Below are 17,259 nucleotides of genomic sequence, written 5' to 3'. Positions count from 1 at the left end.
GAGGCTGCACCAACGTCTTGTAAAGTGGTAGTATTTAATCCCTGCCCCGCAAGTCCATGCCTCGTTTAATGCATGCCAATTCCCTGGTGGCCTTAGAAGCAGCTGATTGACATTGTATTCTGTAATTTAATCTATCATCTACAAGGACACCCAAATCCTTCTCTATAAGTGACTCTCCCAGTGTTATATCACCTAGGACATATGAAGCATGGAGATTATTACTACCAAGATGCATAACTTTACATTTATCCACATTGAACCTTGTGGCGAAAGCCACTTTGCCACAGTGTTTTGGAGGGGGCTGTTTGCCCGCCTCCTGCCCCTCGATTATGGCCCTTTAAGAACCATCTGGGGACATACTGTGGAGTTACTGGATGGCCACCATTTCATGTATCAAAGGCACATGGTGAGAACAATGGATGAAGCACATGGTGACAACAATGGATGAAGCACATGGTGAGAACAATGGATGGCGGCCATTTTTAACTCACAGACACTGTTTGGACTTTTCTACACTGTGCCATCTCGCCGGTATTTGGTGCACAAAGACATCGGGCAGTAGTTGTAAACTATACAACAGGGGACACATTATACAGTAATTATTTTATATGTATATGTTCTGCTTGACCTCAAAACGAAGTGTCGTCTCGTTATTGGGGGAATTGGATTGTATGCTGATTGCCAGGAGTGTAAGCTGATTGTATGCTTTTCCTGTTCAGCGGTTTCCATTGTTTGTGTGTTTCCTGTTCCGGAGTTGAAGGATTGGTGTAGTTTGCAGTTCGGAAAATTGGTGCTTGCAGTAACTGCCTGTCAATCTGAAAGGAGGATATCGTCTGAACGGAGTTGTGTGCTGAACGGTCCGTTACAAACCTCATTTGCCAAGTTGATGCCCAATCACTCAGAGTGTTCAAGTCAGCTTGTAGTTTATGGAGATCTTCCATAGACTGTACAGTACTACACAGCTTAGTATCATCTGCAACAATAGAAATGGTGCTATTAATCCCGTCCTCGATATCATTAATAAATTAATTAAATTATAGAAGACCCAGCACTGAACCTTGGGGTACACCACTTATAACCCGGGACCATTCTGAATAGGAATCATTGACCACAACTCTCTGGACACTGTCCTTCAGCCAGTTTTCAATCCAATTGCAAACTATACTTTCCAAGCCTATAGGTCTATAATTACCTGTGAAGGACCTAGATCCTTTTTTGAATATGGGCACCACATTTGCCTTGCGTCAATCACTTGTACTGTACCAGTACCTAGATCAACTTGCAGGATGCTGGATGAACGGATGTCTTTTTTCAGCCTTACAAACTATGTACTGGATTAAAGACCTGGAAACCCCTTTTAATTGCTGCTGCTATGTGACGTTGCTGCACATATTCCCTTTCCTAAATGTTCCCATGCAGCATCTTCCCTGTTCTCCAGTAAGTCCCCATCTATGGCTTCTCCCCACCCACTGCATTTTGAATAGTTCCCTTCCCCACCCTTCAACTCTGGTGCCCCCTGTTGCCTGGTATCAAATGATCCACAGCTCAGTACTGGTCCGCAGACTGGTGGTTGGGGAACACTGCTGTAGGGAATGCCATAAAAATGAAACCCATAAAACTATGGTGTTTTTTTCTCCAATTCCACCCCATTTAGAATTTTCTTCCAGCTTCCCGCTACATTATACGTAATTTTAAATGGTACCATCAGAAAGTACAACTTGTCCTGCAAAAAAAAAAAAAAAAAAAGCCACCATATGGCTACGTGAAGGGAAAAATTAAAAAATATATAGCTCTGGGAAGGCAGGTAGTAAAAAACTTCATCTTCTGGAAGACCCGCTAACATGTGGTATACCAAACTTTTCCTATATCGCAAGTCCAACATACTGCCCAATATAAGGCTGTGGTAACACTAAGCTTTCCCTCTGAAATCCAGGATAATTACTTGTCCATATGGTGCAGCCAACGTCCATATGTTATCACAATCAATAATGTGACCAGAGCACGCTCCAGACTAGTTTCACACACCTTCCCAAACTTCCTCTTCTTTCAGTCCCGACATTGATTTAGGTGGGGGAAGGATGGCAGTTTATAGCGCCATTTCTATTCATAAAGTTCCCAAACACTTCATTACACAAGAACATATTATTACTTAATCCGCCCAAGGGAAACCAAATCCCCCATGTTCAGCCCATGCTGCATGCTCATGCCAACAAATATAAAAACTTTATAATGCATTGACCTTAGTGACCCCACAAAATAAAGTATTCCATTACAGAAAATCTCCAGGTCTCCGAAGACTCATTAATATCTATCTCAGTGGGTTTTTTCTTAGGTCTTGAAGGACATTGCATACCACACAAGTATTCAATAAGTAATACCGAAGATGTCTCCTCCTTTATAGAACAGAAGGGAGTCACTCTCTGATGTATCCAGATTCACATTAATTATTTCCGCAGTTCTTCATATTTATTTGTTGTGACATTTATGCGATATGTGGCGTCTATCATTACACTACAATAAGTCTAACCCCGCTATCATCGACTGCCTGTCAGAATCAGAAGGACCTCCTAAGAACCGACTTCACATTTGGTACAGAGGCATTTCAGTGTTTCATCAATGTTTTATCAAAGGAAATTAGATAAAGATACCTAAATTAAACATAACTGCTACAGTCAGCTAGAAACACTAGCAATGCAAAGTAGAAAGTCTTTCAGATTGTCTCATCATAAATGATAAATCTTCTGAAGCTTGTAAACTTTCTGTGAACTCTTGCTGCCTTATTACCTGACTTGCCAGTCACTAATTGCTCTTATAAACTCGCTGAGCAGAACAGATCTGGATTTCAACTTTATTTCACCTCCGTTCCTGTCAAAAAGCTTTGTAACACATCACAGATCCCTCTGGTTGTCAATATATGTGATACTGCAGAAGCAAATCATCTTAGAAATATATCTCCCAGCCTCAACACATTTTATTATGTCAGGGAAAAGTAACTGAAAACTGAAGAACCTACGGCTACAGTGGCACGTCAGCAGAAAGGTAATTGCTGGAGGTGACTACACCACGTATGTCCTCATTATGGGGGTTTCTGCTCCTCCTGCCTTTTATGTAGGCAGCGGGTGTTCAGATGGAACAAAAGTGAATCTTCTCTTTACTTACACAAGTTCTTGGAAATCTTCAACTTTTATTTGGAATGAAAAAAAAATGTCAGTTCTATTCTGAATCTTGACAAGGATGAGAAAATCTGGTGGTGAACTTTTTGGAAAACTTAGGTATTGTGTTATAACTAGTAAAGGGGCCTGAAAGGGCGGTATATGGGTATATGGCACAAGGATCCAAAGGCAGAATAAGGCTACTTTCACACTGGTGTTTTGGTTTCCGTTTGTGAGATCCGTTCAGGGCTCTCACAAGCGGTCCAAAACGGATCAGTTCAGCCCTTAATGCATTCAGCCTCCATTCCGCTTTGGAGACGTTTCCGTCTGACGAAACTGAGCCAAACAGATGTAAGTCGATGGGGACGGATTCATTTTCACTGACACAATATGGCACAATAGAAAACATTTCCGCCCTCCATTGACTTTCGATGGTGTTCATGACGGATCCGTCTTGGCTGTATTAAAGATAATACAAACGGATCCGTTCTGAATGGATGCAGACGGTTGTATTATCTGAACGGATGCGTTTGTGCAGATCCATGACGGATACGCACCAAACGTGAGTGTGAAAGTAGCCTAAGACTACATTCACACGAATGAATAAACTGTCAGTATTTTCCCCTGATGCTTTTCTAAGAGATGGATGTTAAAAACTGTCTTCCTTCATTTGTATGGGGTCTGTCGGTCGGTCAGTGAAAATGGTCAGGATAGAACATGTACTACATTATTCACCGGACGTCATAAAAATCTGCCATGTGAATAACCCCATAGATTATCATTGTTTTTAAAAAGGGAAGCGTGACAGCCGCTAACACATCTATCATGTGAAGGTAACATAGTAACATAGTATATAAGGCCGAAATTAGACTAGACTAACTTTATTTATTAACCTTTTAAACACCTAGACCACCAGGGACAGTACCACTAACCAATTTACTATGTTGCCATTATGTGACCATTATTCAGAAACTGAATGTCAGTTTAATTTGGTAATGGGAAGTAAGTAGACATCTAGCAAGTGCCAACATCAGTGGGTTAGGCCGCATTCACATCTTTGTCACTGCATTGTTGCTGCGCCTTTTTGTCAGAGTAGGTCCCTTGATCAAAATGTACACTAATGCCTCTTGTACAGCATGCAGTATGGGGGGCTGTACACTTTAATATGGCGCTGAGAAGCGAGTTCAGATCATAGCATTGTGGATGTGCGATCCAGTTCTGTTCTTCTCCCCCAGATACTCATTCACATCTCCGTCAAGCAGATCCAGCTGCCTGATCCAGCACAAATGCCAGCTGGACAAAGAACTGTTGCATGCAACAGCCTTCGTCTTGCCAAAAGCAGGCATTCACAGTATGCTGGAAAGTGGTCCGCTGGCGGCTGGTCAAACAGGATCTGGTGAAATTTGACAGGTGTTCTCTGCTTGACGGAGATGTGAGCGAGGCGTTAACACTTTAAGCTGAAGGTGTAACTCGATACCAGCTCTGAACCCAGACATACTCCTATTTTCACCTCTTCACCCCTTTGGCATGCTACAATGCTCAGGGAGCTGCCTGGGTGAAAATGGGGGTGGCAATATTATTTGGATACTGTATGGAAGTATTCTATAGCGGAATAATTTGGGCACTAAATGTCAGTCATATCTGAGCATTGTATGCTAGTAACCGGGATTCTATAGTAGCAATCAAAGTTGCGTTAAAATTATTAAGTAAAACAGATCCGTCACTCAATACATTGAGAGTAGAGATGAGCGAATCAAAGGGATAGATTATTCAAGGTGTAGGGAAAGGATAGGGATAAATCATTCCACTGCTTTTATGTAGGGGATGTTACAGCCTGGATAATAGGAACAATCCTATTACACCTTGTGGAACTGACTGGCCCCGTAACTGCCTTAATAAGTGAAGTGTGCAGTGATTCTAAGAGCTACGCCTGTCATCTGCATGTCATACAGACTCACAGTATTATTTCACTACCACAGCAGACTCCCTATGCGTGTTACTGCAAGGCACAGTGTTCTACACCACTATAAAGGCTCTCTGCAGCCAGGAAATAGCCGTTTTAACAAAATTCGCGCCGAATGCATTCGAATCGAACCAAATTTTTTAAAAAAAATTGGCAAACTGGCAAATCGAATGTTTAAAAAATACGCTCATCTCTAATTGAAAGTCAATAAGAGACAAATCAGTTTTTTTAGGCTCCCAAAAAAACTGATCCGTCACCATTGTTTTCAGTGCGGATCCATTTATTTATTTATTTTTTCGTTTTTATGGCCGGACACAAAACCGGAGCTTGCAGCAGTTTTTGGGCCGGTCACAAAATAGAATGCTGCCAGAGCAGAAGACATCCTGAACGGATCTCTTTCCATTCAGAACGCATGAGGACTAAACGGAAACGTTCTTTTCTTCTGCTGGATCTCAATACTAGAAAACAACAACGCAAATGTGAAAGTAGCCTAAGCTGTAGTGAGCTAAACTACAGCCAAACAGCAAGGTGGAGAATAAATAGACTGTATTCATACTCTTTCGGAACTGACTTGTCTATAGAAAAATAAAGAAAAATAATGTGTTGCTTTCCACCAATGCAGGACTTTCCGTGTCAGGTGAAATAATTACTGAATGAATGTAAAAAGACTGGAACACATGATTTAATCCTCTTTCACACGAACAATACGGATTTTTTCAGGATGCGTTCTGTATGCGTTCAGTGAAACTCGTACCATTTTGCATGCATTTTCAGTCAGTTTTATCTGCATTTGCATTCAGTGTTTCAGTTTTTTCCGCGTGGGTGCAATCTGTTTTGATGCGTTTTCACACAAACAACGTCTCTTAGCAACCATCAGTGAAAACGCATTACTCCCGGACTGCATCCGGATTACAATGCGTTTTTCACTAAAGTCCCATTCACTTCTATGGGACCAGGGCCGCGTGAAAAACGCAGAATATAGAACATGCTGCGATTCTCACGCAACGCAGAAATGATGCGTGAAAAACAAGGCTCATTTACACAGACCCATTGAAATGAATGGGTCAGAATTCAGTGCGGGTGCAATGCCTTCACTTCTAGCATCACACCCGCGGAGAAAACTCACTCGTGTGAAAGGGGCCTTAGTTTCGAGAATGCATGTAACTATTTGAATTTTATAAACAATTTTATGGCCTATAATATAGAACTTAGAAAATATGAAGATTATATTGTCTTGGACATTATGTGGTCATACATTGATTATCCACGGTGATAAACTATGTACAGAAGTGTACATCTGGTATCCTCTGCAAAATGTCTCTTGAAAACAAGATGCCCTGTCCTCAAGTTTCAAAGGTTAAATTAATTGTCTCATTATTTTAGCTGTACTTATTTTTAATCATTACATGATACATTAATTTTTTGTGATTGTAAAGTCTAACTTCCTAGTGACAGGAGCTACAGGTAAGATGTATCATTAAGGAATGTAATCACTGCTCCAGGGAATGTTGCAGAAGTACAATAAATTAGCTATAAATGAATCACTCCACATGAATTTCTTTCTGTTAGTAATACCCCATTGTTACATCACAGAGATCACTTCACCTTGAACAACAGCATTAACAGTACAGGATCCTCCATTTGTTAACGATTGTGGATAGATGAGACAAAGTGGAAATTACACAATGGTGACTGTAGCGTGAGGGGTGCAAATGTGTCTAACCTCATAACTGGTGGCTTGCTCCTACAGGCTGTTTCCTACCTTCCCAAATGCTGTTTGATATACTCAGACATGGCTGAGTCTCAGGCAATGGCAATAGGTAGACTCGGCCTCTAGGGGGAGTTATAACTGGCAATAAGTCTATTAAGTAGTCATAAGACCTCAATGTAGCTAGCATAGAAGTCAAACCTTACAGATTTTGTTGGACCGGTGGAACACGGACAGGCTGTACTGGTGCTAGGCATCGAGAGTGACGTGCTGAACTTCAATGAAAAATCCAGTCTAGGACAAGGTTGTGCAGGCAGAACCAGAGTAATCCCAGTAGCAGATATCTGGTGGAAGCAGGTAGAAGAAACAAGGAGATCTATATGTGTGGAGTGCACCCACTTGTAAGTCCAAGGGCCCGGTGACAAACTAAATGGACACAGGTAAATCTAGGTGAGGACTGATCTTCACCCAGGGTCGACTCACCTACAAAGCATAGGCTTTGGAGTTTCCTGCCTTGAAGGGGCATTTGCGGATATAGTGGCCCTTATCTCCACAATACAAACACAGGTTGTTAGAACGCCTGTGCAGACACTCCTCTTCTGACAGCCGGACTCTATCTACATGCATGGGTTCTGATGTAGAGGTTGAGCAAGGAGGAAGAGACAGCAGTTTTTGAAAATGAGGTGCCAATTAAGGAGGTTTACTCTCACAAACTGCCTCCTTGGCATACTCCCGGGCCTCAAGAGTGGATGGGATATCTCAACCTGATAATTCATCCATGATTAGTCCTGACAAAACCATCCCAATATGCTACCACTAGTGCTTCATTATTTCAGGCCATCTCTGGGGTGAGGGTTCAGAAGAGGATGGCTTATTGTCCTGACGTAGCTGCAGTAGGGAGTAGGCCACAGAAGAAGTTTGTCCTGGTTCTTTAAATAATCAACAGAATGTTTCCAAGGACTAGTGACCAGATCACTCCTCTCTCATAATGGGTTAGGCTAGGACTTCACCATACACATGTAAGATTATAAATACCCCTTGGTCTGGTCAGTAGGAAATTGGTGGGACAGCAACCTGAAGTGGATTGTACATTGGTTAATTACTCATGACATAGCTTGGGGTCACCATCATAGCGTGAATGAGGTGATAGATGCAAACTGGAGCCTCCTGTGGATGTAGCTTGAAGAGGTGGTACATGTGCTGCGGCTGCAGCTGGAGGTTGCGGTACTGCTGCTGTAGTAGTCAGAATGTTAAGGCAGGCATATATATTGTACAAATATGACAGTATTTGTTCCTGGAGAACATGCTGCTGAGCCAATTCTTGAAATACCGTAGCCAGGCCCATGCTGGGTGGGCCAGCGAAATCCATGGCCTGAACATACTGTAACAGGCAGTTAGTGTGAATACACTGTAACAATGAATTGGTTTAACTTTGGGCTAATCCTAAGGGCGTTATCCTGGGATCTGGCCTTCACTGCAGGGGACACACCAGGCCACTACCTCTAGGAATAGTGTCAGTGCAATGGCAGCTGACTCACGGACAAACTAAGGTCAGGGCAGGCAGCAGAGTATCAGAGTCATTAAACAGTTACAACTTCGATACACAGGCAATCAAAATAGCACACTTGTTAAAATAGTAAAATAGGAACCTAACCTCAGGCCATGAGTTAAAAGGCCCATCATTTATAGCAGAAGCTGATTAACAATTAGTAGCAGCCATGTTGCACACAGATCAAAGAGAGGAGGCAAGTGGTGATGATGATAAAAATGGGAGTAGTAGTAGTTTAATAAATAATGTTCCTAATAGAAGTAGCAGGGCAATGACTGTGTCATGACCTAAAAAAGGCTTTACACGCAAGACTTCCCAGAAATTTTGAAGAACTGACAGACAATTGCAGAGAGGAATGGTCCAAAATTTCTCCTCAACATTGTGTAAATCTTATTTGCAGCTACAAGAAACATTTGTGGAGGTGATTGCTTCTAACTGGGGATCTGACAAACAAGACTTGTGACAGAATTTCATAAATTTCCACCATTGTGCTCAACCAAAAGACATGAAGGGAACAACGGTTTGTGTGTTATTCGATTGTGTTTGTCTATAATTGTGACTTAGATTTACATGTTTTTAGATAAAACAGGGTACTTTCACACTAGCGTCTCTGGATTCCGGCAGGCAGTTCCGTCGCAATCTGTATGCCACCGTATACCATTTGTAGATGGATCCAGATGCGGATCCGTCTCACAAATGTATTGCAATACCAGATCCGTCTCTCCGGTTGTCATCCGGAAGAACAGATCCGGTATTTATCTTTTTCACCAAATCCTTTTTTCCGGAACACTTAAGGCCGGCATTCTGGCAAGTGTTCCAGAATTTGGACTGGGAAAATACAGCAGCGTCCAAAAACCGTACAGTGACTGAACTGATGCATCCTGATGCATACTGAATGGATTGCTCTCAATTCAGAATGCATTAGGATAAAACGGATCAGTTTTTTTTCTGGTTTTGAACCCTAGGACGAAACTCAATACCGGAAAAGAAAACGCTAGTGTGACGGTACCCTTAGACCACATTTTATTAGCTTTTCCAAAGGGTACCCTTTACATTTTTCTTACTCCTGTATGCACGATGAATTCTATGGACTAGATGCTTGGGGAATAACTTGTAACGGGTGGGTAAACAAATAGATGAGCCAACCGGCAAGGCTGAAGCAGAGTCCATCAGAATGGAAGATGCTCTTTGATGGCATATCTCTGCAGGTTCTACCTATATTGGGTATATACTGTAGGCCTAGGCCAGTGGTCGGCAAAGTGCGGCTCGCGAGCCACAAGCGGCTCTTTAGACCCTTCTATGCGGCTCTTTGGTGCGGGCTCCCATGGCGACCCATCCTGCACACTACAGAGGAATCTTGCCTGTGGGACGCATTTGCATTCCACAAAGCAAGAGAGGGCGTGTTCGCTAACTAGTATTAGCGCACGCGCATCATGACAGTGGTAGTACGCACCTCCTTCCAGAGTCAGATTCAATTTTGAATAAATCCCCAACAGTGTCACCAGCAAAGCACCCCCACACCTCCTCCTCCATGCTTCACGGTGGGAACCAGGCATGGTGGTTGGAACCAAAGATCTAAAATTTGGACTCATCAGACCAAAGCACAGATTTCCACTGGTCTAATGTCCATTCCTTGTGTTCTTTAGCCCAAACAAGTCTCTTCTGCTTGTTGCCTGTCCTTAGCAGTGGTTTCCTAGCAGATATTCTACCATGAAGGCCTGATTCACACAGTCTCCTCTTAACAGTTGTTCTAGAGATGTGTCTGCTGCTAGAACTCTGTGTGGAATTGACCTGGTCTCTAATCTGAGCTGCTATTAACCTGTGATTTCTGAGGCTGGTGACTCGGATGAACTTATCCTCCGCAGCAGAGGTGACTCTTGGTCTTCCTTTCCTGGGGCGGTACGCATGTGAGACAGTTTCTTTGTAGCGCTTGATGATTTTTGTGACTGCACTTGGGGACACTTTCAAAGTTTTCCCAATTTTTTGGACTGACTGACCTTCATTTCTTAAAGTAATGATGGCCACTCGTTTTTCTTTACTTAGCTGCTTTTTTCTTGCCATAATACAAATTCTAACAGTCTATTCAGTAGGACTATCAGCTGTGTATCCACCTGACTTCTCAACAATGCAACTGATGGTCCCAACCCCATTTATAAGGCAAGAAATCCCACTTATTAAACCTGACAGGGCACACCTGTGAAGTGAATACCATTTCAGGTGACTACCTCTTGAAGCTCATCAAGAGAATGCCAAGAGTGTGCAAAGCAGTAATCAAAGCAAAAGGTGGCTACTTTGAAGAACCTAGAATATGACATATTTTCAGTTGTTTCACTTTTTTGTTATGTATATAATTCCACATGTGTTAATTCATAGTTTTGATGCCTTCAGTGTGAATCTACAATTTTCATAGTCATGGAAATAAAGAAAACTCTTTGAATGAGAAGGTGTGTCCAAGCTTTTGGTCTGTACTGTATATATATATTGCAGTTGCCTGGCTGCCCGTGTGTGAGAGGTTGCAGGCTCAGTCACAGACAGTACTGTGTGCACACCATTCATACAGGGTGTGACAGAAAATACCTTGCAGATAAAAAAAAATTATATTTAATATTTTTCTGTGACATAATCACATTTGCAAGTCCGTGTGTGTCAGGCCCACACAGACTGTATTGTGGCCACTGGCTAGTGGCTAGGCCTCCACTCATACCGTTACAGGGTGTCATTCACTCAAATACCTTGCAGATAAAAAAAATTATATTTAAATTTTTTCTGTGATATAATCACATTTGCAAATTGCAAGGCCGTGTGTGTCAGGCCCACACAGACTGTATTGTGGCCACTGGCTAGGCCTCCACTCATACCGTTACAGGGTGTCATTCACTCAAATACCTTGCAGATAAAAAATTCTATAAATATTTTTTTCTGTGATATAATCACATTTGCAAACCATGTGTGTCACGCCCACACAGACTGTATTGTGGCCACTGGCTAGGCCTCCACTCATACTGTTACAGGGTGTCATTCACTCAAATACCTTGCAGATAAAAAACATTTGATTAAACATTTTTCTGTGATATAATCACATTTGCAAATTGCAAGCCGTGTGTGTCAGACCCACACAGACTGTACTGTGCCCACTGCCCACAACTTATATAGGGTGGCACAGTACCTTGCACGCATAAACCACTTATCTAAAAAAAAATGTCAGGCAGAGGCAGGCCACCCCGCAGGGGCGGTCGTGGTCGTGGTGCTGTGATTTCCACTGGCCCTGGAATAATGCCCAGTGTTCAGAGGCCATGTACCCTGAACCCAAAAAATTCTGACAAAATAGTTGACTGGCTTACACAAGACACCCAATCTTCAACAGCTTCCGCTAAGAACCTTGACGCACCATCCTCCTCCAGCTCAGCTTTGGTCACCACTCTCCCGCCCGCCGCCACCACCACCACTATCACCACAGCCACCACAGCCGCTTCACTTGATCCCTCAGAGGAATTATTTACACATCAGTTGGATGAAATTAGTGATGCGCAACCATTATTGCCAGGGGATGTAGATAACAGGGATATGTCTCAGTCAGGCAGCATTACACACCTGGACATACAGTGTGATGATGATGATGATGTTGTACCCGCTGCTGCTTCCTTTGCTGAGGTGTCAGATACAAGTGAAGTGGTTGATGATGACGATGTGTCCGTGGATGCCACGTGGGTGCCTGCTCGGAGAGAAGAAGAAGAGGGGGAAAGTTCAGAAGGGGAGACAGAGAGAAGGAGGAGACGAGTTGGAAGCAGGGGGAGGTCGTCGCAAGGAGCTAGTGGCACAGTCAGACAGCATGTATCGGCACCCGGGGTCAGCCAGACAGCACGCCAATCAACACATGCTGTTGCCACCACCAGAATGCCGTCATTGCAAAGCTCAGCAGTGTGGCATTTTTTTTGTGTGTCTGCCTCTGACAACAGCGATGCCATTTGCAACCTGTGCCAAAAGAAACTGAGTCGTGGGAAATCCAACACCCACCTAGGTACAACTGCTTTGCGAAGGCACATGATCGCACATCACAAACGCCTATGGGATCAACACATGATGACGAGTAGAAGCAGCACACAAGCTCAAAGCCACCATCCTCCTCCTGGTCCAGCATCTTCAGCCACGTCAACCACTGCTGTCCTCCTTGCCCCCTCTCAACCACCCTCCACTCCGCCTCTCACCTTTAGCAGTTCCATCTCATCTGCCCACAGTCAGGTGTCTGTAAAGTAAATGTTTGAGCGTAAGAAGCCAATGTCACAGAGTCACCCCCTTGCCTGGCGTCTGACAGCTGGCTTGACGGAACTCTTAGCCCGCCAGCTTTTACCATACCAGCTGGTGGAGTCTGAGGCCTTCAAAAAATGTTGTCGCTATTGGGACACCACAGTGGAAGGTACCCGGACTAATTTTTTTTTCAAATAAGGCAATCTCAAACCTCTACTCAGTGATTGAAAAGGAAGTCATGGCATCTCTGGCATATAGTGTTGGGGCAAGGGTACATCTGACCACTGATACCTGGTCTGCAAAGCATGGTCAGGGCAGGTATATCACCTACACTGCGCATTGGGTCAACCTGCTGACGGCTGCCAAGCATGGAATGCGTGGTTCTGCAGCGGAGTTGGTGACACCGCCACGACTTGCAGGCAGGCCTACTGCCACCTCCTCTACTCCTCCTACTCCATCCTCTTCCATAACCTCCTCGGCTGAGTCCTCTTCTGCTGCGGCGTCTGGCTGCACATCAACTGAATCCCCCCAGCTCACCAGGGGCTATTCCACATCCCGGATACGACAGTGTCACGCTGTCTTGGGGTTGACTTGCCTGAAAGCAGAGAGCCACGCCGGACCAGCACTTCTGTCCGCCCTGAACGCCCAGGTGGATCAGTGGCTGACCCCGCACCAACTGGAGATCGGAGGTGACAATGGAAGCAATTTGTTGGCGGCATTGAATTTGGGCAAGTTGGCATGGCACATGTGTTGAATCGCATCGTACAACGCTTTGTGTCTAAGTCTAAGTACCTAGGCTTACAGAACGTCCTCAAGCAGGCCAGAAAAGTGTGTGGCCATTTCAGGCGTTCCTACATGGCCATGGCGCACTTTTCAGCGCCGAACAACATGCCAGTGAGGCGCTTGATTTGCGACAGGCCGACACGTTGGAATTCCACACTCCTAATGTTCGACAGCCTGCTCCAACAAGAAAAAGCCGTCAACGAGTATTTGTATGACCGGGTTGCTAGGACAGCCTCTGCGGAGCTGGGAATTTTTTTGCCACGTTACTGGAACGCTCATGCGCAATGCCTGTAGGCTCATGCGTCCTTTTGAGGAGGGTGACAACCTAGTCAGTCGCACCGAAGGCACCATCAGCGACCTCATCCCATTTGTTTTCTTCCTGGAGCGCGCCCTGCGAAGAGTGCTGGATCAGGCTGTAGATGAGCGTGAAGAGGAAGAGTTGTGGTCACCATCACCACCAGAAACAGCCTGTCATCATCGTTTGCCAGGCCTGCGGCAACGCTGCAAGAGGAGTATGAGGAAGAGGAGTCAGAGGCGGCTGCAACAATGCCTAATTTTTCAGGTATGTGTACATGCTAATTTTCTGGTCTCTAGTGCTGCACTGTGGCTGCAAAAACAAAACAAAAAAAGGCACATACATGTGTCAATTCCCTTCGTGATCGGTACCTTGTTGTGGTGAAGGGATCATTACCTCTATGAGTGTGTTGGCAATGTTGCCACACCCCAGATAAGGCCGTTGCTTCATTATGATCAGACTAAAAGCAATCGGCTGGATAATTTTCATAGGAAAAAACATTATTTTTCTTTTCTTTTTTTAAGTTGCATGGGTTTTTAATTACATAAAATAAACTATTAAGAGACTTTATTATGATTTTTTTTATCAGAAATAATGCAGACAATTTAAAAAATCCCTATCAATTCCAATCCAAAGCAAGTACAGAGCTCAGAAGAAAATTATTTCAGGATGTCGTTAATCAATTCGACACACGTCCCCGGATAGGGGACGTAACAGGGATTAAACTGATGAGAATAGTACTACAGAAAATACCACTCATATCGGGTGTGACAGTAAATTGCACGGCGCAGACGCAGCGACCGTGGCGTGGATTCAAACAAAGGGGAGGGAGCCAGCGTTTTTTAACCATCTCCCCGTTCGAAAAATCAATTTAATAAATGGACCCCAGATTGGGGACGTTACGTAACAGGGATTAAACTGATGAGATTAGTACTACAGAAAATACCACTCATATCGGGTGTGACAGTAAATTGCACAGCGCAGACGCAGTGACCGTGGCGTGGGATTCAAACAAAGGGGAGGGAGCAAGCGTTTTTTTTTTAACCATCTCCCCGTTTGAAAATCTATTTAGTAAATGGACCCCAGATTGGGCACGTTACGTAACAGGGATTAAACTGATGAGATTAGTACTACAAAAAAATACCACTCATATCGGGTGTGACAGTAATTGCACGGCGCAGAGCCGCAGTGACCGTGGCCGTGGATTCAAAACAAAGGGGAGGGAGCCAGCGTTTTTTTTTAACCATCTCCCCGTTCGAAAAATCTATTTAATAAATGGACCCCAGATTGGGGGACGTCACGTAACAGGGATTAAACTGATGAGATTAGTACTACAGAAAATACCACTCATATCGGGTGTGACAGTAATTTGCACAGCGCAGACGCAGTGACCGTGGCGTGGGATTCAACAAAGGGAGGGAGCAAGCGTTTTTTTTAACCCCATCTCCCCGTTTGAAAAAATCTATTTAGTAAATGGACCCCCGATTGGGCACGTTACGTAACAGGGATTAAACTGATGAGATTAGTACTACAAAAAAATACCACTCATATCGGGTGTGACAGTAAATTGCACGGCGCAGACGCAGTGACCGTGGCGTGGATTCAAACAAAGGGGAGGGAGCCAGCGTTTTTTTTAACCATCTCCCCGTTCGAAAAATCTATTTAATAAATGGACCCCAGATTGGGGACGTCACGTAACAGGGATTAAACTGATGAGATTAGTACTACAGAAAATACCACTCATATCGGGTGTGACAGTAAATTGCACAGCGCAGACGCAGTGACCGTGGCGTGGATTCAAACAAAGGGGAGGGAGCAAGCGTTTTTTTTAACCATCTCCCCGTTTGAAAAATCAATTTAATAAATGGACCCCAGATTGGGCACGTTACGTAACAGGGATTAAACTGATGAGATTAGTACTACAAAAAAATACCACTCATATCGGGTGTGACAGTAAATTGCACGGCGCAGACGCAGTGACCGTGGCGTGGATTCAAACAAGGGGAGGGAGCCAGCGTTTTTTTTAACCATCTCCCCGTTCGAAAAATCTATTTAATAAATGGACCCCAGATTGGGGACGTTACGTAACAGGGATTAAAACTGATGAGAATAGTACTACAGAAAATACCACTCATATCGGGTGTGACAGTAAATTGCACGGCGCAGACGCAGTGGACCGTGGCGTGGATTCAAACAAAGGGGAGGGAGCCAGCGTTTTTTTTAACCATCTCCCCGTTCGAAAAATCTATTTAATAAATGGACCCCAGATTGGGGATGACATATAACAGGGATTAAACTGATGAGAATAGTACTACAGAAAACACCACTCACATCGGGTGTGACAGTAAATTGCACAGCGCAGACGCAGTGACCGTGGCGTGGATTCAAACAAAGGTTAGGGAGCCAGCGTTTTTTTAACCATCTCCCCATTCGAAAAATCTATTCAATTCACCTTTCGGGGACCCTTGGTGTTGTACGTGGCTGGGTGGAGGAAGAAACCTTCAATGACATCAACGGGACATGGCTAGCTTGGTATCCAACCTTGTGCAAATGGGAAGTTTGCTGTTGGGCAAATGGACTGTTTGCAGTTGTTTGCGGTGCATTAAAAGGGGAGTTTTGTCTGTCAATGTCTGTGAAGCGGGCGTAACCCTTACACTACCTGATCGATACAACATCATACCTGATCGTATACACACACTGGATGTTTTAAACCACGTTGTTCAAAATTTTTTAGGATTGTTAGGTGATTTATGCCCTTTATGGATTAAAATCCAACTATGCGTCAACTATGTAATTTTCCATGGGAGTTTTGCCATGGATCCCCCCATGCCACAGTCCAGACAACTTTTCCATCACTACTGTGGCTAGAAAGAGTCCCTGTGGGTTTTAAAATTCGCCTGCCTATTGAAGTCAATGGCGGTTGCCGGGTTCGCCCGTTCGTGAACATTTGCAGAAATTCGCGTTCGCCGTTTGCGAATTGAAAATTTTATGTTCGCAACATCTCTACTGTTTGTATTGGGTGTATCCATCAAGGCAGAGAACCCTGCTTAAAATATCCATTACATCCTACATTTGCACAGACACTGTCATGGGGAGGGAGGGGGGAATCTGTGGATGACACATATATAGCAAAGGGGGATCAGGCGGGCCTAGACATATACCTGAAAAAACAAGTGCTGTGCATGCCTGCTGTGCCTCCCTCCGCCCTCTGCTGTGCTGCTGCTCCTCTCGCCTGCTTCTCCTGCTTGCTGCACCCCTTGAGGAGTAGTGTTGAGCGCGAATATTCGAATCACAAATTTAATTGCGAATATCGCCACTTCGCAAATATTTACAATATAGTGCCATATATTCATATTCAAGAATAGTGTTAAATATTCTAATCGCGAATTTATCGCAAATATATTACATTGCCGATTTTTGAAGTAAACAATGACTGGAGATCACGAATTCTCACGAATTTATGGCAAAATTCGGCCAAAAATTCTCAAAATATCGCAAATTCGAATACTGCCTATGCTGCTCATCACTAGGAGGACTGAGCTGTTTCCTATGTGAAAATGTAAA

The sequence above is a fragment of the Bufo gargarizans genome, chromosome 1, assembly GCF_014858855.1.
Source record: "Bufo gargarizans isolate SCDJY-AF-19 chromosome 1, ASM1485885v1, whole genome shotgun sequence".
In the NCBI taxonomy this organism is placed as follows: Eukaryota; Metazoa; Chordata; class Amphibia; order Anura; family Bufonidae; genus Bufo; species Bufo gargarizans.
This window is presented reverse-complemented; position numbering follows the sequence as displayed.